At 41.0% G+C, this 27,663-nt stretch overlaps 2 long non-coding RNA genes across 2 annotated transcripts in view; both read left to right on the top strand.

The window, feature by feature from the left end:
- Positions 1–27,663, top strand: part of LOC146811416 (uncharacterized) — a 232,224-nt gene that overhangs the window by 38,723 nt on the left and 165,838 nt on the right. The window contains exon 3 of the long non-coding RNA XR_014966735.1: positions 22,580–22,700. This is a non-coding gene — a long non-coding RNA (uncharacterized LOC146811416). The remainder of the gene's footprint in view (positions 1–22,579; positions 22,701–27,663) is intronic.
- Positions 14,433–16,545, top strand: LOC146811419 (uncharacterized). Its single transcript, XR_014966737.1, has 3 exons — positions 14,433–15,317; positions 15,423–15,544; positions 16,479–16,545. It is a non-coding gene; the product is annotated as an uncharacterized LOC146811419 (long non-coding RNA).

The raw sequence follows: 27,663 nt of genomic DNA, 5'->3' as shown, positions 1-27,663 counted from the left end.
AAGAGATCGAATTAGAAGAATTGAGGGAAAGTGTTTATTTAGAGACTAAGAGAGATGATGAAAGAGAGACTGGTGTTTAATGTTGTGTAAAGGAAAAGACATTTCTGATTTCTTCTAAAATGGGTCTAAATTTTCACTAATTTTTTTTTGGGGTTTATTTGGTGATAAAATCACCAAAGGGGGGATTGCTGGAGCAGAGTTTTCTGTTAGAAAATTCTGGGGTTTTTGAAGCTCTGGCATGTCTATGCGTTTATTAATTATTAATAATTAACGATTAATTATTTGTCTTGTGTAAATGTGTCTTATTAACCAACCTGTTTGTTTTAACACGGAAGGGGATTATACATGGGTTAGCGTGTATGTGCTTTATTTGTTTTATAATAATGTGCAAAGTTTTCCATGTTTTATGTTGCTGTGTGCTATTTATTTTAAGCACAAAACGCTGTCTGAATTAATGCTCTGTATGTCGCAAAGCTAGATAAATGCATACACATAAGGGTATTAGTGGGGTTAACACTGTTTAATCATTATGATGTAGTAATTTTTATTTTGTCTCTTTAATTAAAGATGGTCTATTGAGGCCTATGGAGGCCTTTCGAGAATAATTTGAAGCCTGGCTGAGATGTATTTCAGGCGTAGAAATTTTGATGTATCAAGAGAGACCCCTGCTGGTGTTCAGCTAACAGAGAAATTGTCGGTAGTCCATATAAGGATATATCCGGGAGGACATCAGCAAGCTTGGAGGATCTCCAAAAGTAATGCTCGTCCTTGAAAGACAATAAGCCTCAGAGAACTCTGTGCGAAAACCGGCTTGTCGAAGGAAACAAATATGAAATGTTGCAGAATCATAGTTAAGACTTTTCTTGAGCGGAGTTTCTCAGGACGCAGTCAAGATACATCCCATCCTTCTTCTTTTACATAGTGATACAAACTTTTAATGTGGGTTTTCATTGTATTTCGTGGTATAAAAATGTTAGCATAGGGAGGGCTCTCCCCACTCTTTCTTTCGTCGCTTGCTGCGTGAACTTGCGTTGCAGATGACCAATGCTGAGGACTCTAACCTGAAAAGACTTTTCAAGAGACTGGTCCTGACCCGTTCTGACACTAGTTAGAATAGGTAATTATGAGAAATGATTTATTCTGATTTCATTCTGACTAATTTTAGATAAAGCCATATAATTTTGAACATGGTGTTGGTTGTTTCTTTCCTTGTCATTTATTGAATTATTATTGATTATTGTTTATAGATTGTTTATATTGTGTTGGACAGCCACTAAAACTGGTCCTATCGCCTAGATGCAGGTGCAGGGTGTTTAGGTGTTTCCTTTTTACAGGTTTGCCGCTGATGGAGTATCGGAGTACGTGTAAGTGAAATGGGCCCAAGTGTATGACGTATGTATGTGCGTGTAACTGTGAAGATTACTCTATCTATGGTAGTGGATATTATTTTATCATCCTGATCTGCATCACTATCATTAATCCTAATTTGATATTTTTGTAGGCATTATTTAGGACACAATATTTATATAGGATGACATTCTATTACAACACCCTATCAATGACTCTTTTAACTCATCCTCTTCTTTCTCTTGTCGGGCTGTAGCTATACACAGCCTAGGCCCTTATAATGTGTGTATATTGAAGCACCTCAACAATTAACGGTTCTACACTTACACCAAAATGTTTCCATGTCCTGTTTCACATCACTAGGAACCAGTAAGATTCTGTAGCTAAAGTAACTGGCCTTTTGTTGATGATGTGCACACGATATTGTGGTTCATTGTCAGACCTTCCAGTCATGCACCACACCAAATCTCACGAAGCATAGTTGTTTTCATGAAGACAGGGTATAAAAAAACAACTGCAACCTTAGTTAAGTTCTACATGTATTAAACGGGTAATATTGTTCTTCTCTGAACTACATCTTCACGACAATGCAATGACAACTTTGCACGCTACTTTCTTGCATTGAGAAAAAAATGCCATGCATACCTCGTGTATTGTGTACTTTGTACATACACCGTTTGTTTAATTGTTATGTGCGATTTACTGTATTTTTTGTAACAGGAGGGAACCCTTCTGTCATCAAGTGAACTGTGAGAATTAACAAGGAGAGAGCAACTCCTTTGCACTAAGACCTCACAGTTGTTCTAAATTTGTATCTGTGATACACTGTATGCTTGTATATAAGGGCAAAAACAACAATTGATGGACAGAATGCAGAACAATGTCATACATTCACCCCAGTACAGAGATCTGGGCCTAAATCCATCGTTTTTTTGCTCACCATGCCATTCCAGTTTGAACCCAGCCATATGCAAATCAGTCTTGACCCTGTGCCCCATGGGAACAGTCCAGCCCGAACTGCCAAGCCAGGTCCTCCCTGGACTGGAAACAAGCATCCTAGGACCGGTTTCGGGCTTTCAGCCCTCATCAGCCAGGATAGCTTGATTCCAGTGGCATGGAGAGCAAGGGACTCACGTCTGAGCATACCCTTCCCACTCGGGGTGACAAATGCAAAAACAACAATTGATGGACAGAATGCAGAACAATGTCATACATTCACCCCAGTACAGAGATCTGGGCCTAAATCCATCGTTTTTTTGCTCACCATGCCATTCCAGTTTGAACCCAGCCATATGCAAATCAGTCTTGACCCTGTGCCCCATGGGAACAGTCCAGCCCGAACTGCCAAGCCAGGTCCTCCCTGGACTGGAAACAAGCATCCTAGGACCGGTTTCGGGCTTTCAGCCCTCATCAGCCAGGATAGCTTGATTCCAGTGGCATGGAGAGCAAGGGACTCACGTCTGAGCATACCCTTCCCTATATAAGGGCAGCATATGTCTGCTGGCAAATACTAAAACACTATGTCAGACATATAAAAATGTATATTTGAGAAAACCTAATTGAGGTTCAGATTGTAAATATTTAAAAAAAAAAAGAAGAAAAAAAAAAAATATATATATATATATATATATGCTATTCATAGTTTTTATTATTCCCACTAACTGTAGCATAAGCCTTCCTCTCTCAACTTATCAGCTGACATAATTGCTACTGGTCTGCCATATCCTAAAAAAATTGAAGTGAGAAGGGTACGCTGCAACTTGGCTGGCAACAAGACCCATTTATCTATCTCCTAATGTACGTGCCACAGTTGAGAGAGCGTTAGCAAATGAGACATGGGATTCAGAGAAGCATGCAAGGTTAAAAACACAAAGTGAGATTTGAATTTCTAAGGAGCTGTTGATTTCACAATAGTACAGGCTCCATTTAACTGATCTGTTTACGCATTATAAAAATCAAGATTTTTTTTTTGTATTGCTTATAGTAAATGCACTAACAGTGGACTTTTCCATCTGCAGATTATACTGAATGACCAGCAGTGGCAGCGTTTCACAACAGATTTTCCCTGCATCGCTGAGACTAAAGCCAAAAAAAAAAAGTCTTCCGGCATCATTTTACCAATATATATGGTAAGTAAAACTTTCAATCATTCCTTTGGGCAATCAAAAAGACGTTCACTAGATCTGAATGGCCTTATAGTGGGGTCCCGTGTTTGAATAGAATTTTGTCAAGATGAAAGAATTTTATATCACATTTTGTTGGTCATGACAGTTAATAAAAGTCTGACTGCCTCCAAGGCTACCAAAGCCTGCTTTAGATCCTGGTGCTAGCAATATTCCATCCGAGGACAGTGTTGCCTTTGAGGCTCGTGGTGGATTTTTAAGGATAATCCCTGTTTTTGTATCTCCATCCCACTTTCAAAAAGGCCCCAATGCATTGACTGGTTCAGAGCCCCTTACCATTCCACCTCCTCCTTGCCTTGCAGTCATGACTACAGATAGGAACCGAGTGCATAATTGCTGATATCACAGCCTCCTGTGTGTCACCTTCACCCAGGGCGATTGGTCCAGCGGTGCTCTAATATCATAAAGTTAAGGCAGGATGTCGTCTGACATGAGGTCCACTCAGTTGCCAAGCAAGCAATAGAATACATTTATCTTGGTATTGAAATGAGTAGCAGGGTAGACAGGATGCCCAACTGAAAACTAAGATGGTAAGATAAAAGAAAATAGGGCATTTTTGAAATTTCTAAATTTGTATAAACGTACGTTTGAGCCTAAGAGTCTCGACTTCACTATTGCTGAACCGGTAGAATTTGGCTAAAATGAAGATGGTAAATATGCTATTCATAGTTTTTAGGTCTCGACTGACCCAGCGCATGCGCTGGTCTGGCGAGACTTATTGAGAGGGCTCCAAAAAGTGCTACCAGGCCAGCCTAGAGCTACAGTGAATGTGCGCGGGCGCGCGCGCCGCGCTTGACCGCGATTATTTTCACTTTCACTAATTTATAGTTGTCCTTTATCTCTGTCTGTCCCGCCCTATCCCCGCAGAGTCCGCATGATTTGATTGCAGCTATCTAGTTCATCGGTGTCCTTCTTCTCTGTCTGCAGCTCCCCCTACAGACTTCGCCTGCATTGGAATCCAAGCGCTCCCCATCCACAAAGCACTGATGTCGTGGATACACGAACCACTCACATCGGAGATGCACTTCTCATTCAGCCTCGCGTACCGCTTGGCACTCACCTTGGCTCCAGGCTGGCATTATTGTCTGGGCTAGAGATGGCTGCGCATCCTCCCCTGAGCGAGGCTGTCTACAGTTTCCAAATCTCAGAGACATGCCCCTAATGGGTGTTCGCTTTCAACAGACTTCCGTCACAGCTTACTCCAGCGCCCAGGAACTGCGGGCTCGTCTGCTCCGCTGGCTCGGAGTCACCTTCCATTCACCTGCTCATCCATTCCCTCTTCCAGTGCCTTGTTTTTACGTTTCGATTTTCTCACATCCCCTCGGTTTCGCTTGTAATTTTGCACCTGGATTTTGCCTCGTGCGCTTCTCTCTGTGCTCCACCTGACACTTGAAAAACAATTTCACCTTCTTCGTGCGAAATGTTAGTAAATGATCGTGTCTCTGACGAGTCTGCTGAAAAATTCACATGGGCTTCACTTCTCTTCATGTTTAAATAACATTACTATTGCATGTCGTCAAACTGACTTCCAAAAGAAGAGAACAGTGCTATCAATATTATATTTCAAGAAGACTTCTGCCGTTCATTTGAAAGTTTTTACCAGGAAATGCAGAAGCTGAAATGACTTTTAAGGTACACCTAAAACACAATCACTGAACTGACAATGTATGCATGGGTGGCCTTCAACATTTTGAGTAGGTCCAGCACAAGGCTGGGATGTGCCCAGCGCCTAGTGCGCGCGCACTCAAAACCTTTAACAAGGTGCCGGCGCCTGCGAGCCTGCCTAGAATAGTTTATTTAGGCTTTGGCTGGGTTGCTGCAAAACAATGACATGCTAGACAATAACTACCTCTGAATTTGTGGAATACCAAAGAATCAACAGCACAACCAGGATTAGGTATGGGCAGTGGTCGAATTGGGCGGGATCGGAAGGGCACGCCATGCCCCTACTTCTTCAATTCCAAGGATTCCGTTCCCCTACTTTTTTTATTTTGAAAATGCGTCCCGGGACGCAAGAAATCACCATCGCCTTTAAATAAAGCTCGGCGTTTCCTAGCATTCGAGGACGGGCGGCAGAGAAGTAACAGGACTCTGTCTTTTCCTTCTTGCTCAGAGAAGAAAAATACAGTGTCCACTTCTGCTATTCTGCTTCAGCTGCCCCTCCCCACTCTTTAATTCTTCCCTCTCTTTCTGTCTAGCAGTTCTTCTCTTACTGAAAACCGTGACTTCAAGATGGGGTTCTCACTCTCTTTCCTCTCCATTGTTTTATTTGCTCCCCTATGAAATTGATCCAAAAAAGAAAATAAATTTTGGTGGAAATGTCGTATTTAATTCCAAAGTGCAGCATCTGTAATAAAAGGTAAAAAAATATGAAAACTAACTAAATTAAGACAGAGTGGTAGCAAACTGGCCAGATTGATTTTATTCACACCCAAACACATTAGCGCCACTTTTACAGAGTTTGCGAGTGAAGCGCTATTTTTGTTTTCTTGTCTTTGTTTTACCTGGGCTTGCAACTAGTGCACCAATCCTGGAGGTACTGCAAAGTGTGGATTGGAAAACAAAATGTGTACTGTAGCTCTGCGTCCAGGGATGTGGTGTTTTTACCATACTGCTAACGTTTTTTAAGGATATCAGCAATGGACATTGAAATGGGTCCATTCAAGGCCCTGTTGTCATGTCCTTAACTTTTCAGGCAAAAGCACTCACTAATTTCTGAATCGTGAGTGTAAAAGCGTTAAGGTAACCATGTTGTTCCTGCTTACATTTCACATGGTTTGCTAAATGTTGCATCCCCCTATGAGTGTTTGCTTTTTTCAGGATGATGTTACTTTTTTTTGTAGGTCGCATATTGCTCTTGTCTATTGCGTCATTTAAATTGAGCCTCATCCGGGTGTTTATAGCCGGCAGCAATTGGGTTGTAGTTCAAGGCAGTGTGAGTTTTTCTCAGTGGGGCAGTATGTTGTTCAGTGGGGGAGAGGATGTGGCACTATGGCCAGAGCTGCTGAATTTGGAACTGGGGAACCAGGTTCAGCCTTAATAACCAGTCCACCAGACGACTCTCCTGAGAGCACAATCCCATGCTAGACCTTAGAAGGCTTCGCAAGACCTTAGAAGCGCTGGTGTCTTAGCACCAGCAGGTGGACCCTAGCACTGGCAAGTCTGGGTTAACCTTCAAGGTTTGTCCACCACAATCCATACTGAAGTTCACCTCCAGTCTTGCTAGCAGGCCTATGAAGCAGTACAGCCAAGAACAACAGTGACTCTGTCACTGAGGTCACAGGACCCTTGAAGGGCCAGCTCTAGGGCAGTGCAACCGGTGTGACCGGGCCCTGACTTTGGGTGGAGGCATTATGTTTGCAAGTATATTAAGTTTTTAAAAGCGTTTGCTGCCTCCTTCCTGGCCTCCAGCAATTTTCGGCAACAATAAAAATGTCATGATGACTCTGGTGTTTAATGTTCTTCCTAGAGAGAGATCAGAGTTTTGTCTAGTGGAAGTTTTGACTCATGGAAAGATAGCACATAGGGTTAATGTGCCTGCTGCAAAGAACATGTACCATGCAGATCACAAAGTGCACATAATGTAAATAGGTCAGTGGGCTGCTGCTTTTGTCAGAGAAATCCTTTTGTTGCTTGCAGTTTATAAGTTAAAATCCTAACATAGAACAGTGCGCTATTAACTGTCATCTAAGAGCTGCATACAAACTGCAAAATATAAATTAGAGCATTGTGTTTTTCCCCCCAGTCTTTGGTTATCCTAATGTTGCAAAAAGTGTTCTTTTGGACAGAAATCAATTCTGATTATTAAAGAGAACCCCCAACCATGGTATTACGTTTTAAATTCTGAGTCTGTGTTTCTCCAGACCAATCACTATTAACCTATATGGCCTACTAGTATGGTTGTCAAGTGACTCCTACACCTTGTAGTCCTTAGTCTTATGTAACATTTTCTATACAGTGATTTACACACATATTGATTGTCTCTGAGTAATGTGTGAGATGTAAAGTGCTCGGACACCCTACACTGGTATGAGCGGCGCTGTAAATCAAATTAAATGCATCAGAGAGAGTGTGGTTATGGAGACTTGAGGGGCACTGTTAAAGGGTGGTAGTGAGGGAATCCATGGCAGAGGTAGTCATTGGGGGGCAATAACAAACATTCATGCACAGTGCACCACCAGTGCTAAGGCTGGACCTGCCCTTGAGGCCAGTCTGCCTCACCCATAGGTACCTCCATTGGCCTTGTTTCAGAGGTAGTAGCTGCAATTTACCAGGGATTGGCAATGCAGAATTTGCAGGCACGCCAAATTAAGTTTGCAAACTTTCCAGTCTCTCTGCTTCATTCACATGCACTTTTAACATGTGCTGCTTGCTGTGGGGCCACTGGAATTAATTATGCAGCAAGCAAAGGAGGACAAAATTATGCAGCAGTGTTGACTAAATTATGCATTAAAAAAAGGCTGCAGAGTAATGCAGTATATTTTCTGGTATGTTATTATTTTGACATGTGTACACATGCTAACAGTCTCTGGAAAGATTTTCCCTTATTAGTTCCAGTGCAACATACAAATGCAACAATGAGAAAGGTGATCAGTCAACCTTTGCAATAGGCCATCTACTCCGCAGCAAAACAAGTCACATTTTTTATTAACGTTTGATACGTTTGAGCTATAAACAATTTATTAGTTTAAATGGTCAGATCATGCAGCAGATCTTGCATTATGAGGCAAATATGGCAGCCATAATTATATAGAAAGCGGTACAAAAGGGGGTGGTGATGGACGGAGCATCAGAACCAATCAAACACTCACACCCAGTCAACAGATCTGGGTTTGATCCATCACCGTTCTTTAGCCCACTCTGCCACCCCAGTTCAGACATGGTCATATGCAAATCAGTCTGACCCTGTGCCTCATGGGAACAGCCAAGCCATGCCTTCCCTGGACCGGAAACAAGCTTCCTAGGACCGGTTTCTGTCATTTCAGTCGTCTTCAGCCAGCTTGTTTCCGGTCCAGGGAAGACATGGTTTGGCAGTTCGGGCTGGACTGTTCCCATAAGGCACAGGGTCAGACTGATTTGCATATGGCCATGTCTGAACTGGGGTGGCAGAGTGGGCTAAAGAACTGTGAAGGATCAAACCCAGATCTGTTGACTGGGTGTGAGTGTTTGATTGGTTCTGATGCTCCGTCCATCACACCCTATTTTGTACCACTTTATAATTATATAGAAAACATTTGCAAACTAGGATATTTTGCCATTCATGTTTGAACTGCTGTTGTGGAAAAAGGGACAAGTGCTGATGACAAACTCCATGGCTCGGCGACAAATGTCTTGTGCTTCCACATTTTATCGTATTTGGGACATTCTGTGATTAGAAGCATATCCCACTTTGTGAATGTGTTTTAATGTCAATAACTCATTATAACCTTAAATAATCATGTGTATCCATTGGTTGATTAAACTGGGCAGTGAAATGCCAAACAAATACTAACAAGCATTGGCATAGCCAATAGGTCTCGCCTTTGGGACCTTATAAGTGTTTAGCTATGCAACACTTGATGTTGTTGCACCAAGGATATTGTGCTGGATAACTAAACACTTATAAGGTCCCAAAGGCAAAACCTATTGGCTATGCCAATGCTTGTTTAGTTTGTGAAGAACTCTACTTCTTTTGGGCACCACACCCTGGTCGCCTCTTGGGTCTTTTCCTGGGTTCCCGAGCCTATGGTGGTACCCTATTGTTCTGAAATGCCTGGGGGCCCTCGGTCCTGTAGGCTTCAATCCATTCCCACGCAGACCTCGGGTCATCGCAAAAATGAGTTTTCCCATCAGGGAGTATACGCAGACGAGCTGGTAATATCAAGGAGTACTGAAGTCCTTCTCTGTCCTTTCAAACCTCAAGAAAGGAGGCACGTAATTTTGGAACATCAAACGTATAGTCCGGGGAAATAGAGACTCTGTTGTAGTGCACATCGTACGGGCCCTCACTCCGAGCCTGTTGCCAGAGGGTGTCTCTATCCCTGAAGTGGAGGAGCCTAGCCACCACCAGCCGCCGGGGCTGCCCTGGGGCCGGAGGCTTAGCTGAAACACAGTGCGCTCTCTCCAGGGTGTAAAAGGTTCATAGTCCCTCAGATGCAACCACCGCCTGGAGCCACTGCTCCAGGAAGGCCACCATGTCGCTCCTTTCCACTCCTTCTGGTAGGCCCAATTCCCTGATTTTGTTCCTCCCGTTCCTACCATCAGCATCCTCAGCTCATTTCTCCAGCAAGCGGACCCTATCCGCTAGGTCTTCCACCTGTGTGGTCAGTTCTTTTTGGGCTGGCTCCAGCTCTGTAAGTATGGATTCCGTCTATTTCACCATCTCAGACAGTTTCTTATGTTCGGCTCGAAGGAGACCCAACCCTACTGATACCGTGCTTATATCCTGGTGCAAGGTGGCCTTCGGGTCAGCGATTGCCTCCAATATTTTAGTCAATTGCTGTTGTACTAGGTCCTCCTAGTCTCCCTGCATTCTGTCATGTCAGGTCTCTTCTTGTTCCTGGGTGGGCCTAGTTTGTCTCGCTCTAGGTATGCCCATTGTATTGGGAGGATCCCCCTCAGTGCTATCGTAACAAAGGTGCGTTTTGGGGTAACGCTTTGGCTCGTGAGCACAATTATATGCCCCAGACCTTCTAAGGGATGGGGTCATCTAGCCCCAGCAGCTAGCTATCTGGGTTCAGGTGTATCTCTGGGTCTCCTTGGGCTTGGGCTGTGTCCAGCGCCACACACTCCCCCCACCATCAGGTAAGTTCCATGTGCTGCGGGGCGTGAGCACAACTCCCCTGGTGACTGCACCGCTCCTAAATCCAATCGACTAAATTTATTGCCAATATATCTAGACGGGGGCCAAAGCCCGCCTTCTGACTCTCTTGGGTCCGGTGTGGTATGAACCTTACTTAGTCCGTCCCCCTCTAAGCAGGCTTCAGAGTTGTGGTCCATTGGGCCTGGCCCTGGGCTGTGCTCGGTCTTCTCCTGTGGCTCCTGCCTCTAGATCACGGGTGAGCCACTCCGAATTCAAGGCCTCATTCGTGTAGCGTCCCCAATAAATCAAGGCCCTCACTCTCCTCAGCTCCCTGGAGTTAGCAGTCTCTGGCATTGCTAATCTTCTCTATTCATTATTTGCCCCGAGGGGTCACTGCAACTCTCCTCCTCACGCCAGCATTCCGGTCGGCTCCCCTACTGCATGGGTACCGCTCTGTTGCGTTTAGTCTCCCAGGGCGCTGTCAGACCTCCAGGCCTCCGCCCGCTCCTCATGGCGGCACAGCTCCTCTCCGTCACCGGGGCTGTAATCGGCCTTCAGGGCCCTGCCTGCGATCCAGCAGGCTGACTCTCGTGCCTCTCTTCAATCCGCTAGGGGGTCACAGCCGGTGCTGTACTGCTGCGTTGGGCTAGCATTTCCGACTTTCGTGGCCCTGGTTTCGCCCGGATCGCTTCGTTTCTCCGACACCTTTTCCGCCATCTTGGGCCTGTGTCATCCGGAGCGTCCCCTTCTGGACTTAGCTATTCATGCTCCGCCAGGCAGTGAGCAGCACAAAACCTGTTCCGGAGTTCTTCCTGGTCCCCGAGGGGTCCTCCACCGAGCTATCACCGATATAGCAGGATATATGGTAGGCCGGCGCGGAGCTGCAGGCTCTCGCGACCGCTATCTCAGGCGCCCAAGACACGCCCACCCTCCTCCCAGATTTTAACTTTCCCGAGTTGCTTTGCCTTTCACTCAGTGTTGCCAGATTTTGAGACCCATCCCAAGCCCAAAGCCGCTCAAATATAAGCCCAAATCCAGCCCAACGCAGACCAGTTCCAGCCCAAACTTGCAAGTCTCAAATTATGCAGAAATAGTCATCAGAAACAATTTTAAGGACAAATATACATTCTATTCAATATACAGATAGTGGGAGAGAGTTAACTGGGCACCTGCCTTAACGCTACTCATTTTTAAGACTAGTCCTCACTGTGACTTTGTCATGTGAACCTTAGACCCATCTTAGGTTCTACTAACTGGATTTTGTCATTTTATTAATTCAAATTCGCTCCATTTTGTAAATTGATTTGGAATTGGAATTGTGCTTCACTTTATTAGTGCTGGAGTGCTGCATAATTATTTTACACATTGGCACAAAAGCCATCAGGCTTAACTTGAAAGCAATCTACCAGTGGGATAATCACAAATGTATTTATTGCCTTTTGTGGCGCACCCTGACAGCGACTGTGTTTATTATTTGAGTGGGGCTTTCACTGCTCTCAACTAATAACCCAATTTCTTACACTTTACAATATTATTTATGAAGTTTATTTGCCCCTAGAGACAGTAGTGTATATTTACCTAAACATATAAATATACATACTCCGGATATGTAAGAAGAAACTGATAATCGTTTTAAACATATTTTGACACTGTTCCAGAAAAATATGCATCTCTACCAAAATCTGGGGGCTAACTGACATTGAACAATATCAAAGAGCTTAATGTGTTCAGTTTGTCCAACTGCTGGTGTGAGTGATTCAGACAGCAGATTCTATTAGTACTGCATTTTTAAGTTGCCATTTTGATCTTGTAAATACATTACAAAAACTGTATGTCTAAGAGCAAACAACAAATAGATTGTCCACCACCATATTGGCCCTTGCAAGTGGACAGAAATTATAAAAACAAGAAAAATGAAAATACCACACCTTGGCATACTGTAAGCACAGCAGTGCCAGACATAGGCATACATAAACCTGCCACTTATGTGCATGGAACAATAAATAACAGTACATCACAAGGCTTCCAATATTTGCTAACTAAAAGGTGTGATGCTCATCCCAGTCTCACTCGAACCACGCAATACCTGGCTGAAGAGCCCTAACTAGGCTGAGACTCCTCCTAGGTTGCTTGGGTTCCGGTTCAGGGAGAACCTGGGCTGGACTGTTCCCATGAGGATCAGTGTAAAACATGATTTGTATATGACCGGGTCAAAACTGAGGTGGCACAGTGAGCAAAAAAACGAGTGACCATACATTTAATCCATATGTACATTTTTTTTTACAGCGTAAGCTGTTTACATTCACGAAAGGCCCAAAAGAGCATTTAAAAAAATATAAAATAAAGAGGCAAGGGAAAGGATTCATGAAGCCAGTCTTTAACAACATACTGCAACATTTTTGAAGCAGGCACAGAGAAGGCTCAGGCCAGACTCTCCAGCGCTGTGACCGAATTGAGCTCCTGGGCTGCCTGTGATATGGGCGTATGGCTGTACTAAATGCAAGGGGAGAATCACTGCTGAAAGACTTCTGTCACGTTTAAACCTAGCATGGCAATTTACATCAGTAAAGAACGGGTAGAATAATCGATACAAGACAGTGATGAGTTAGCTCTTCCGAAGATAGACTAAAGGGGAGAGGACAGAGCTGCTTGCATGGGTAGCGATGGAAAAGGGCGACACAAGACTCGGGATTATGCTCAAGAAATACTGGCATCTTTTACCATAAGGTAGGTAGGCCCCACCACTAGTACAGCCATATATCACTACTTAATTCAAAGCTTATGCGCAGCTATATGCTCACCGGCACAGCCTGGAAGCAGGCCCTTTGGTATATAAACACACACACAAAATACGTCCCACGCCGGCCACACCACATTCTCGAATTTCTCTCCATTCACATCCCAACTCTCACAAGCCTATGCGTCCTACGTCTCGCTCCTTTTCCCCTCACTACACAAGGCGCAGGCATACAATCAAGATAGCAAAACACGTAAGACACTGAAACAATACAAACACGAGTCACAAGAAGAGCACGCTTTTCCACCGGATGTATGACGTTACAACGCATGCTATTACAACGCATACCATGACAACGCATTTTTTACAATGCAAACACTATTGCACCGCATTATTTTACAACGAATACTGTTACAACGCAAAACTGAGTAAAATAATTAAAAGTGCATTTACAACGAAAACAATTACAACGCATACCATTACAACGCCAAAATATATATAATTTTTTTAAAAAGTACAATAAAATCTGGCACGGGATGCAGGGAAATTAGGGGTTTTAGGGTGGGGAAGTGTATTAAAATGTGGAGCAAAACTGAACGTAAATTAACTGAAATGCATTACAAAATGAATGCTCGAGTATTAAAATTAATAATTGAGTATTAAAATTAATACTAGAGTATTACAAATACTCCAATTTCCCAAAATCCGTTTTTTCAAATTTAAAAGTTTTATACAAATAACGAATAATAAAACAGTAAATATACATGCAAATCATGATTATATCAGAAAATAAGTAAACGGATTAAAACACAACACATACAGTCGCCATTTTAACCATCCCACATCTAAAACTTGTCCTACAACACTTTCTATGAAAACAATAGCAAAATACATGTTCCAAAATGGATGCCAAAACGGAGCTAATAAATGAAAACAACACATCTTTTAATGCTATTTTAAATTATAATTTTCCACAGCAAATAAAAGTATAATAAACACAACGAACGCAGTTTTTAAAAAAATTAATAATGACACTGACTAAAACTTATAAATACCAGCAAGACACCATTTTACAATCAGTTGATTATCAACTACCAGAGAGACCAGACGCAAAAACCTGACCCTCTGACTCCTAGATTGAGAGAACACTGCAATCCATTGGAGAAGCATTCTTTCTTTCCTACTACAAGTAAGTTTCTATTATTTTTTAACACCATGTTTTCTTAAAAATCATGTTTCATTACCATCCAAACAATGCTGCAAATATAATTTTTATATTTTTTTAAATGTACTCTAACCATTTTTTTCCTGTGAAGTAACTTTAATATATACGGACTTATAATATCTTTTTTTTTTCCTAAAACAGGAATTTGTTTTTCTATCAAAACCAACATATCGTTTGCAAAATTTTCGTTCAACACAACCTACACGACTCACCTTTCTAAATGTGAAGGTAAATTAATTTATCATATAAATGTAAAATTTTGAAAATAAAAACATTTACTTCACCATTCGTAAAACTGTTGGATGGTGTAGGAGTAACAATTACTTTTTTTACTACTTGAAGGTGCATCATTAATGAAAGTGTTGGATGGTGTATGGGTAATAATTACTAATCTAACTCCAGGAAGGTGCAGCAGTAGGGAAAGTGTGGGATGGTGTAGGGGTAAAAATTACTAATCTTACTCCAGGAAGGTGCAGCAGTAGGTAAAGTGTGGGATGGTGTATGGGTAATAATTACTATTCTTACTCCAGGAAGGTGCAGCAGTAGGGAAATTATAGGATGGTGTACGGGTAAAAATTACTACTCTAACTCCAGGTAGGTTCTACATTAGGGAAAGTGTGGGATGGTGGAAGGGTAACAATTAGTATTCTAACTCCAGGAAGGTGGAGATGAAGGGAAAGTGAGGGACGGTGTAGGGGTATCCATTACTATTCTAAATCCTGGAAGGTACTAAATTTTTGAAAGTGTAGGATGTTTAGGGGTTCTTATTATTTATCTAACTGAAGATAGGTGCAGCAGCAGGGAATATGTGATTGACTTTAATAAAATGTTACCTTTACAAACAAGTTTACAAATGTTGCAATTTTCTCCAACGTTGTCAAAATTGTTCATTTCTTAATAGTATTTTTTTTGTTTTTCTCACATAGTTCTTTTCAACTTTGTCGAAAAGGTAAAAAAACAGAAGACCTAACAACCAAAAACTCCAGCCAGCAGGCCAAAACCGTACCACAAGCAAATCCAAGAAAGAAACACCAGAAACAAAAGGTATTTTAAATAAACACTGTTATAAATCCAACAATATAAAAGTTCAATTTTTCAAAACATTGACAGTTTCCCATTTCTGAATTGTTTTTTCTATCTGTTTTTCAGATAAATCTTTGCTACTGTATATGAAAAGTTGAAAAAAAGAAGACCAAACAACCCAAAACTCCAGCCAGCAGGCAATAACCATACCAGAAGTAAAACCTAGAAAATATCTCCTAAACCAAAAGGTAATAAACACTTTTATAAATCCAACAATCTTATGGACTAACTTTTTTTTTAATTTTTAAAATAAGCTGCCACAATATATAAACTATGGGTTGTAGTAGGAATATCAATTACTATTCTTACTCCCAGTAGGTACAGCAGTAGGGAAAGTGTGGGATGGTGTAGGGGTAACAATTACTATTCTAACTCCAGGAAGGTGCAGCAGTAGGGAAAGTGTGGGATGGTGTAGGGGTAAAAATTACTATTCTAACTCCAGGAAGGTGCAGCAGTAGGGAAAGTGTGGGATGGTGTAGGAGTAACAATTACTATTCTAACTCCAGGAAGGTGCAGCAGTAGGGAAAGTGTGGGATGGTGTAGGGGTAAAAATTACTATTCTAACTCAAGGAAGGTGCAGCAGTAGGGAAAGTGTGAGATGGTGTAGGAGTAATAATTACTATTCTAACTCCAGGAAGGTGCAGCAGTAGGGAAAGTGTGGGATTGTGTAGGGGTAACATTTACTATTCTAACTCAAGGAAGGTGCAGCAGTAGGGAAAGTGTAGGGTGGTGTAGGGGTAACAATTACTATTCTAAATCCAGGAAGGTGCAGCAGTAGGGAAAGTGTGGGATGGTGTAGGAGTAATAATTACTATTCTAACTCCAGGAAGGTGCAGCAGTAGGGAAAGTGTGGGATTGTGTAGGGGTAAAATTTACTATTCTAACTCCAGGAAGGTGCAGCAGTAGGGAAAGTGTGGGATGGTGTAGGGGTAAAAATTACTATTCTAACTCAAGGAAGGTGCAGCAGTAGGGAAAGTGTAGGATGGTGTAGGGGTAACAATTACTAATCTAACTCCAGGAAGGTGCAGCAGTAGGGAAATTGTGGGATGGTGTAGGGGTAACATTAGAGCTAGTGTATTTACTTGTACAGACTAATTTTTTTTTCTTCTCTTCTCTTCACAGATAATGTCTACTCTTGAAGCTGCTAAATATATTAAATCTAGGAAAGGGAAAAATGTATTGAACCATGCAGGATACATATATAGTAAGGAAAGAAGTTTTCCTAGAAATCATTGGAGGTGTGTGCAATACTACTCTACCCATTGCAGTGGCAGAGCGGTTACACTTGATAATTTAGTTGTAAAAACAGAACAGAACCACTCTGCCTCTGCAATGGAGGTAGAAATAAGAGAAACTGTAAATGAAATGAAAGCCATTGCAAGCGCCTCCAATGATTCTACCGGATCCCTTTTAAGAGAGGTTGCACAGCATGTCCCCAGTCATGTTGCTAGTAATATGCCTATAATTCCTAATTTGAGACGGATTATTCAAAGACCAAAGCAGACAAGTAACATCCAATTATCTACACCACATACATTTTCTGATATTAGAATTCCACATGATCTTTCTATTTCTTTTGCTGATGAACCTTTCCTTCTGCATGATAACGAAAACCCTCAAACGAATTCTTATTTTTAGTACCCCACGTAACCTAGCTAAGTTAGAAAATAGTGAAATTTGGATGATGGATGGGACGTTTAAAAGTACACCCCATCCTTTCACTCAAATTTACACTATACATGCAAAAATTAACAATAATGTAATCCCCTTAGTATATAGTTTGCTACCTGATAAGACTTCTGCAACATACTCTGAACTTTTATCAGTTATTAAAAATAAAACTTCCCAAAGTCCAAGGAAAATAATAGTAGATTTTGAATTGAGCATGATCAATGTGATCACTAAAACGTACATGGATACCCAAATTCAGGGATGTTTTTTCCATTTTTCCCAGGCATTTTGGCGTAAATTACAAAAAACATCCCTAGTTGCAGAATACTGTTGAGATAGCAAACTACAGTTTGAATTAAAAAAATTAACAGCACTTTGTTTTGTTCCTCCCGATAGTGTGGACGAGTACTACACTGCTATTACAGAATCTGATTTTTTTTTTTTTTTACAAGTAATGAAGAAAAATTGGCACCCATCCTAAATTATTTCGAGGACACATGGATTAGGCACCTAAGCAGATCGGGTCGCAGGAGGAAGCCACGATTCCATGTGGAGTGGTGGAACTGTTACACGAGCTGTTTAGAGGGAGAAGCAAAAACAAATAATGCCATAGAGGGATGGCATAACTCCTTCAACCATACAATTGGCAAACCTCATCCTAATTTCTACTCTTTCTTGGAAACTTTGAAGAAGGAGCAAAGTTTTCAAGAAATGAGACTTTCCCAAACACTTGCTGGTAGTCTAAACCCACGAGTAACTCTAAAAACAAAGGAAATGTCTGAGAGACTATTGGGTATTTTACAACAATTTACGTTGTGTGTGGCTCTAGATTACCTGGAAAATCTTGCTAACATTCTTTCTTTTTAAAAATAGTTATCTACTTACTTTCCTGCTTTGCTAAAAATTTAAATAACCATTATTTACAATTGGCATACAAATCTTACACAAACATTTTTTCAAAATTACGAGTCGGGTCTACTAATTTTTCCCTTTTTTTTTTCCAATCTACTTTTTTTCCAAACGACCAAAGTATCCAAAACGACTTCCCTATAATTTTTTTCCAACTTTCCAATGATCAAAAGCAACATATTAATGTCTAGTAAACTTCCTAAATGACTACCACCAAAAAAATCCAAAATATCTCAACCTCTTAATTTCCAAATGTCAATCCATTTTACGAAATGCACATTGCTGCATAAACAACAATAAAAAATCAATCTTTTTTTCACAAATTACGAAAACGCAAAACTTTTTTTTTTAAAACAAAGATATAAATCATTTATATTCGTACCGAAGTGTTTAAATGCACATTTTTTGTAGAAACTTAATGTTACAGTTAATCAAGATTTTTTTTTGTTACAATTAACTTTCCTAGACCCGACATAGGCATACACTAATGACATGAACGTGGACATGCTTTTTTACATTTTAAACATCAATTAGTTATTCCACAACCTCTCCTTATTCTTTATTTACTATATATGTATCTATTTTTAACTTTATATCTATAAATAAATGTGAAAAAGTTTCCTGCTGCTTCCTCCTCCGATGCTCGCCAAAATGGCGCCTTACGTTTACGTTCACATCCTGACGTTATCCCGTGCATCAATATTAAAAAAGGACTATTTTATTTACTGTTTCAATAAATATATGTTTAAAATTGGTAATAAATAATGTATATTTTTTATAAAATATGTACATTATGTTATAAAAAAGAATAAAACAAAAATGTTTATCCTATGTTTTTTTCAATAAAGAATTATTTAATACATCTTATTTGTTTACTGTTATTTATTATTAATTTGTTATTTAAACATGTTAAATTTATATTATAATATCTAAATTTACTAAATGTGTTCCTTACCTCGACTCTATTTTCTTTTCCTTTCAAACTTGCGTTTTCTTCTCTTTTCACTCCTTCCTTTCTCGTTCCGCAGGTTTTATCTTCTTAAGCTGCCAAAATAAATGAAGGACAATTTTTCACATAGACTTCAATACAAAAGCGTGGGAATTTTTTTTAAGTGAGTTCTATTTTGTTTGATCTTTTTTGTTTTGGTAATATTAAATGTTTAATTATTTTTTAAAAACTCAAATCTTTTTAAAATTAATTTTATTTTTAAATCATTTTTGAAATATCCTTTTTTTTTAAAATTAAAAAATATATTTTTAAAAAAAAACTTTTTAGTATTAATGTCTTGTATCAGTGCAACATTTTTATTTTTTAAATTTATTTATTTATCCTACATATATATTTTTAAATTATTTTTAGTATTACAGTTCAAATTAAAAATTATATATTAATTAATAATATAATTAATAATTAAAAAATAAATATTTTAATATAAATGGTTTATTTATTAATTTCCATAAATGGTTTATTTATTAATTTCCTTTTTTTTTTTTTTAAGTAGTACTCAAGTATTTTACATTTTATTATTATTTTATTTTAATCAATAAATACTCAATCTTTTTTTTTATATTATTTATTTTATTACTTAAGTTATTATTAAATACTCTATAAATACTGAAGTATTTTTCTTTATTTTTAATACTCTATTATTTAACAATATCTTTTTTATTTTACTTTAATACTCCTTTAGTACTCATTCTTTTTTTAAAATAATTATTATTAACATTTTAAAAAAGAAAGCTAAAAATACTCAAGTATTAATCTTTTATAATACTACTCATATATTTTACTTTTTCTTATTTATTTATTAATACTCAAATATTACTCTATCATATTTTTTAAATATTAATATGTTTACTAAATACGAAAATATTAATTAATTATTGTATCAATTTTTTTTTTTTCTTTTTAAATTAATAAACATGCGTTGTAAAGGTCTATGCGTTGTAAAAGTACTTACCATATAAAAGCATGCGTTGTAAATGCATGCGTTGTAAAAGCTTTTGCGTTGTAAAAAATGCGTTGTAAAAGCATTGCGTTGTAAAAGTTGCGTTGTAAAGGTTGTTTACCTTTTCCACCCAATACTCCCAGAAGTAGCATGTTATCACTCTACAAATGCTTGTTGTTAGGGCTTCGAAGAGATATACAGATAAAACTACAAAGCAATAAAGGCAGTTAGTTCTTCCTCGAAGAGAAACAGGAGCCTTCCTTATTTACTGTCAATGTCTGACTTATAACTATACTTATAACTGAGGCCATCAACAAAGGGTGCAGGTTTGTTCATACCAACCATACCTTATCGGGGTGCCTACGCCATGTACCGGTGCGGCCGGCGGTTGCTGCATGAGGACCGAAGCAGAGGAGTCAGATGGTGGAGATCCCGAATTGAGACAGGAGGGTGCACACAAAGAAACTTCCACGGCCATCTTATGCCTCCAACCCTGTGCAGTCGTCCAGGGTTGTTGTCCCGAGTGACATGCGCCGAAACTCCGAAATAGAGAGCCCCCCCCCAAAGCCAGCATTTTCAGGAATAGGCAGCGCGGCGCCGCCCAGAGCTGTCAATTATTGGTAGCCCTTTCGCGCGCTACTAGATTGACAGCCCTGGGGACTCACATTGGCCCACACACAAACTACCATGCTAGGTGTCTTGGCTGCACTTCACCACAATTCACACAAGTGTGGGTGTGTGGTCTTGGGTCCGCCTCCAATTATCAGCACCTTCTGCGCCACTGTGATAGGCGCACGCCAGGACTCCTTGTGGTCGGCGCCCGCCCAAACCAGTAAATTGCGCACACTGCACTAAATACCGCCCAAAAAGTAGCCCCCCGCCAGGCATGGGTTTTTCCCGCACAACTGGGAAAAATGTCACCCAATTGTGCGGGAAATAGCCCAATCTGGCAACATTGCTTTCACTTGAGTTTCTTATTTTATTTTTCAGTTGGTGTTATCTTAATTTCAATTAGCTTTTCATTAGTTGCTTTTGATTTTCCTTCCTTCAGTTGCTATAGATTTCTATCACCTTACCTTATTTTCTCCTTCCTAGAGCGTCACTGCTTTTAATGTATGTTTATTCATTAATACTGTTACTAGCAGATGTTACTGTTACCCAAGCTAAGGTGGGACCCAGTTTGTCAGCCTAGGAATGATGAAAGATTGAGCTGTCCTTGTCAGGAATCAAACTCATGCCTGCCAATCACAGAAGTGATGATTGTCACTTTCTCAGCCATCCTGAGCTCCATTTGTTTTCCTGATTTTCATGATTGTATGTGGTTTCTTGAGCTACACTGACTTTTTCTCCAGTCCCATTGACGTGTCTTTGATTCTTGATGTGTGTCTTGAGCTGAGATTCTGTCTCTGGGCTTCAGCAGCTTTTCCTCGAGTTCGAATGCTTTTGATTTAGCAGTTGATGGTCAAATTATCGAGGTCAAGAAGAAACCCTTCTTTAAAATAGTAATCTAAAAAAAGTTATCATTAAAAATACTTTGCAAATATTCCCAAACCTAGAGCACAAAAGCAATAAAAACATATAGATTTGTGAATGAAGAGCTGATGGTTGAGTCACCATTTTGAAAGGAAGTGGAAACATCTAAGAGGTGGGTGAGTGGGTTTGGAGAACTGTGGGTAATTATGGTTGGGCATTGTGCACTGTAAGGAAGGGTTCGATGTTGCTAGAAGAGAGAGAGGGTGTTGCAGGAAATGTTTGGAGACTGGTAATGTATGTTACCCCCATTTGGATGATTTAGTTAGGGGCATGGTGTTGGGTTAATAATATTATGTAAGCTATTTTACAAAATAAAATCCAGTGTTTTTGTAGATTTTTTTTCCATTCAACATCCTGCGTTTTTTTCTGGAGTTTCTTTGTGTTTTCTTGAGATATCGTAGCAGGTTTATGGACTCTATTGGCTTTTTGGAGCTGTTTGTGCTGTCATTGAGTACTTCCTGTTTCTCCCGATTACTGTTGTTTTTTTAGGTCTTGCCTGACCCAGCGCATGCGCTGGTTTGGCGAGACTTATTGAGAGGGCTCCAAAAAGTGCTACCAGGCCAGCCTAGAGCTACAGTGCATGTGCGCGGGCGCGTGCACCACGCTTTACCGCAATTACTTTCACTTTCGCTTTGATGTTTGATCGCGGTCAATTTCACTTTCGCGGCCGCTTGGCATAGCCAAAAGGTCTCGCTTTTGGGACCTTATAAGTATTTAGTTATGCAACTGTTGCATGGCTAAACACTTAAAAGGTCCCAAAGGCGAGACCTATTGGCTATGCCAATGCTTGTTATTATTCCCACTAACTGTAGCATAAGCCTTCCTCTCTCAACTTATCAGCTGACATAATTGCTACTGGTCTGCCATATCCTAAAACAATTGAAGTGAGAAGGGTACGCTGCCACTTGGCTGGCAACCAGACCCATTTATCTATCTCCTAATGTACGTGCCACAGTTGAGAGAGCGTTAGCAAATGAGACATGGGATTCCGAGAAGCATGCAAGGTTAAAAACACAAAGTGAGATTTGAATTTCCAAGGAGCTGTTGATTTCACAATAGTACAGGCTCCATTGAACTGATCTGTTTACACGTTATAAAAATCAAGATTTTTTTTGTATTGCTTATAGTAAATGCACTAACAGTGGACTTTTCCATCTGCAGATTATACTGAATGACCAGCAGTGGCAGTGTTTCACAACAGATTTTCCCTGCATCGCCGAGACTAAAGCCAAAAAAAAAAAAAAGTCTTCCGGCGTACGGCTTCATTTTACCAATTTATATGGTAAGAAACTCTCAATCATTCCTTTGGGCAATCAAAAAGACGTTCACTAGATCTGAATGGCCTCACTACCTTATAGTGGGGTCCCGTGTTTGAATAGAATTTTGTCAAGATGAAAGAATTTTATATCGCATTTTGTTGGTCATGACAGTTAATAAAAGTCTGACTGCCTCCAAGGCTACCAAAGCCTGCTTTAGATCCTGGTGCTAGCAATATTCCATCCGAGGACAGTGTTGCCTTTGAGGCTCGTGGTGGATTTTTAAGGATAATCCCTGTTTTTGTATCTCCATCCCACTTTCAAGAAGGCCCCAATGCATTGACTGGTTCAGAGCCCCTTACCATTCCACCTCCTCCTTGCCTTGCAGTCATGACTACAGATAGGAACCGAGTGCATAATTGCTGATATCACAGCCTCCTGTGTGTCACCTTCACCCAGGGCGATTGGTCCAGCGGTGCTCTAATATCATAAAGTTAAGGCAGGATGTCGTCTGACATGAGGTCCACTCAGTTGCCAAGCAAGCAATAGAATACATTTATCTTGGTATTGAAATGAGTAGCAGGGTAGACAGGATGCCCAACTGAAAACTAAGATGGTAAGATAAAAGAAAATAGGGCATTTTTGAAATTTCTAAATTTGTATAAACGTACGTTTGAGCCTAAGAGTCTCGACTTCACTATTGCTGAACCGGTAGAATTTGGCTAAAATGAAGATGGTAAATATGCTATTCATAGTTTTTAGGTCTCGACTGACCCAGCGCATGCGCTGGTCTGGCGAGACTTATTGAGAGGGCTCCAAAAAGTGCTACCAGGCCAGCCTAGAGCTACAGTGCATGTGCGCGGGCGCGCGCGCCACGCTTGACCGCGATTATTTTCACTTTCACTAATTTATAGTTGTCCTTCATCTCTGTCTGTCCCGCCCTATCCCCGCAGAGTCCACATGCTTTGATTGCAGCTATCTAGTTCATCGGTGTCCTTCTTCTCTGTCTGCAGCTCCCCCTACAGACTTCGCCTGCATTGGAATCCAAGCGCCCGTCCATCAGTGCTGAGCGCTCCCCATCCACAAAGCACTGATGTCGTGGATACACAAACCCCTCACATCGGAGATGCACTTCTCATTCAGCCTCGCGTACCGCTTGGCACTCACCTTGGCTCCAGGCTGGCATTATTGTCTGGGCTAGAGATGGCTGCGCATCCTCCCCTGAGCGAGGCTGTCTACGGTTTCCAAATCTCAGAGACATGCCCCTAATGGGTGTTCGCTTTCAACAGACTTCCGTCACAGCTTACTCCAGCGCCCAGGAACTGCGGGCTCGTCTACTCCGCTGGCTCGGAGTCACCTTCCATTCACCTGCTCATCCATTCCCTCTTCCAGTGCCTTGTTTTTACGTTTCGATTTTCTCACGTCCCCTCGGTTTCGCTTGTAATTTTGCACCTGGATTTTGCCTCGTGCGCTTCTCTCTGTGCTCCACCTGACACTTGAAAAACAATTTCACCTTCTTTGTGCAAAATGTTAGTAAATGATCGTGTCTCTGACGAGTCTGCTGAAAAATTCACATGGGCTTCACTTCTCTTCATGTTTAAATAACATTACTATTGCATGTCGTCGAACTGACTTCCAAAAGAAGAGAACAGTGCTATCAATATTGTATTTCAAGAAGACTTCTGCCGTTCATTTGAAAGTTTTTACCGGGAAATGCAGAAGCTGAAATGACTTTTAAGGTACACCTAAAACACAATCACTGAACTGACAATGTATGCATGGGTGGCCTTCAACATTTTGAGTAGGTCCAGCACAAGGCTGGGATGTGCCCAGCGCCTAGTGCGCGCGCACTCAAAACCTTTAACAAGGTGCCGGCGCCTGAGAGCCTGCCTAGAATAGTTTATTTAGGCTTTGGCTGGGTTGCTGCAAAACAATGACATGCTAGACAATAACTACCTCTGAATTTGTGGAATACCAAAGAATCAACAGCACAACCAGGATTAGGTATGGGCAGTGGTCGAATTGGGCGGGATCGGAAGGGCACGCCATGCCCCTACTTCTTCAATTCCAAGGATTCCATTCCCCTACTTTTTTTATTTTGAAAATGCGTCCCGGGACGCAAGAAATCACCATCGCCTTTAAATAAAGCTCGGCGTTTCCTAGCATTCGAGGACGGGCGGCAGAGAAGTAACAGGACTCTGTCTTTTCCTTCTTGCTCAGAGAAGAAAAATACAGTGTCCACTTCTGCTATTCTGCTTCAGCTGCCCCTCCCCACTCTTTAATTCTTCCCTCTCTTTCTGTCTAGCAGTTCTTCTCTTACTGAAAACCGTGACTTCAAGATGGGGTTCTCACTCTCTTTCCTCTCCTTTGTTTTATTTGCTCCCCTATGAAATTGATCCAAAAAAGAAAATAAATTTTGGTGGAAATGTCGTATTTAATTCCAAAGTGCAGCATCTGTAATAAAAGGTTTTATTCACACCCAAACACATTAGCGCCACTTTTACAGAGTTTGCGAGTGAAGCGTTATTTTTGTTTTCTTGTCTTTGTTTTACCTGGGCTTGCAACTAGTGCACCAATCCTGGAGGTACTGCAAAGTGTGGATTGGAAAACAAAATGTGTACTGTAGCTCTGCGTCCAGGGATGCGGTGTTTTTACCATACTGCTAACGTTTTTTAAGGATATCAGCAATGGACATTGAAATGGGTCCATTCAAGGCCCTGTAGTCATGTCCTTAACTTTTCAGGCAAAAGCACTCACTAATTTCTGAATCGTGAGTGTAAAAGCGTTAAGGTAACCATGTTCCTGCTTACATTTCACATGGTTTGCTAAATGTTGCATCCCCCTATGAGTGTTTGCTTTTTTCAGGATGATGTTACTTTTTTTTGTAGGTCGCATATTGCTCTTGTCTATTGCGTCATTTAAATTGAGCCTCATCCGGGTGTTTATAGCCGGCAGCAATTGGGTTGTAGTTGAAGGCAGTGTGAGTTTTTCTCAGTGGGGCAGTATGGTGTTCAGTGGGGGAGAGGATGTGGCACTATGGCCAGAGCTGCTGAATTTGGAACTGGGGAACCAGGTTCAGCCTTAATAACCAGTCCACCAGACGACTCTCCTGAGAGCACAATCCCATGCTAGACCTTAGAAGGCTTCGCAAGACCTTAGAAGCGCTGGTGTCTTAGCACCAGCAGGTGGACCCTAGCACTGGCAAGTCTGGGTTAACCTTCAAGGTTTGTCCTCCACAATCCATACTGAAGTTCACCTCCAGTCTTGCTAGCAGGCCTATGAAGCAGTACAGCCAAGAACAACAGTGACTCTGTCACTGAGGTCACAGTACCCTTGAAGGGCCAGCTCTAGGGCAGTGCAACCGGTGTGACCGGGCCCTGACTTTGGGTGGAGGCATTATGTTTGCAAGTATATTAAGTTTTTAAAAGCGTTTGCTGCCTCCTTCCTGGCCTCCAGCAATTTTCGGCAACAATAAAAATGTCATGATGACTCTGATGTTTAATGTTCTTCCTAGAGAGAGATCGGAGTTTTGTCTAGTGGAAGTTTTGACTCATGGAAAGATAGCACATAGGGTTAATGTGCCTGCTGCAAAGAACATGTACCATGCAGATCACAAAGTGCACATAATGTAAATAGGTCAGTGGGCTGCTGCTTTTGTCAGAGAAATCCTTTTGTTGCTTGCAGTTTATAAGTTAAAATCCTAACATAGAACAGTGCGCTATTAACTGTCATCTAAGAGCTGCATACAAACTGCAAAATATAAATTGGAGCATTGTGTTTTTCCCCCCAGTCTTTGGTTATCCTAATGTTGCAAAAAGTGTTCTTTTGGACAGAAATCAATTCTGATTATTAAAGAGAACCCCCAACCATGGTATTACGTTTTAAATTCTGAGTCTGTGTTTCTCCAGACCAATCACTATTAACCTATATGGCCTACTAGTATGGTTGTCAAGTGACTCCTACACCTTGTAGTCCTTAGTCTTATGTAACATTTTCTATACAGTGATTTACACACATATTGATTGTCTCTGAGTAATGTGTGAGATGTAAAGTGCTCGGACACCCTACACTGGTATGAGCGGCGCTGTAAATCAAATTAAATGCATCAGAGAGAGTGTGGTTATAGAGACTTGAGGGGCACTGCTAAAGGGTGGTAGTGAGGGAATCCATGGCAGAGGTAGTCATTGGGGGGGCAATAACAAACATTCATGCACAGTGCACCACCAGTGCTAAGGCTGGACCGGCCCTTGAGGCCAGTCTGCCTCACCCATAGGTACCTCCATTGGCCTTGTTTCAGAGGTAGTAGCTGCAATTTACCAGGGATTGGCAATGCAGAATTTGCAGGCACGCCAAATTAAGTTTGCAAACTTTCCAGTCTCTATGCTTCATTCACAAGCACTTTTAACATGTGCTGCTTGCTGTGGGGCCACTGGAATTAATTATGCAGCAAGCAAAGGAGGACAAAATTATGCAGCAGTGTTGACTAAATTATGCATTAAAAAAATGCTGCAGAGTAATGCAGTATATTTTCTGGTATGTTATTATTTTGACATGTGTACACATGCTAACAGTCTCTGGAAAGATTTTGCCTTATTAGTTCCAGTGCAACAGTGAGAAAGGTGATCAGTCAACCTTTGCAATAAGCCATCTACTCCGCAGCAAAACAAGTCACATTTTTTATTAACGTTTGATACGTTTGAGCTATAAACAATTTATTAGTTTAAATGGTCAGATCATGCAGCAGATCTTGCATTATGAGGCAAATATGGCAGCCATAATTATATAGAAAGCGGTCCAAAAGGGGGTGGTGATGGACAGAGCATCAGAACCAATCAAACATTCACACCCAGTCAACAGATCTGGGTTTGATCCATCACCGTTCTTTAGCCCACTCTGCCACCCCAGTTCAGACATGGCCATATGCAAATCAGTCTGACCCTGTGCCTCATGTGAAGAGTCCAGCCCGAACAGCCAAGCCATGCCTTCCCT

Source organism: Triturus cristatus, chromosome 7, assembly GCF_964204655.1.
Source record: "Triturus cristatus chromosome 7, aTriCri1.1, whole genome shotgun sequence".
NCBI lineage: Eukaryota > Metazoa > Chordata > Amphibia > Caudata > Salamandridae > Triturus > Triturus cristatus.
This window is presented reverse-complemented; position numbering and strand designations above follow the sequence as displayed.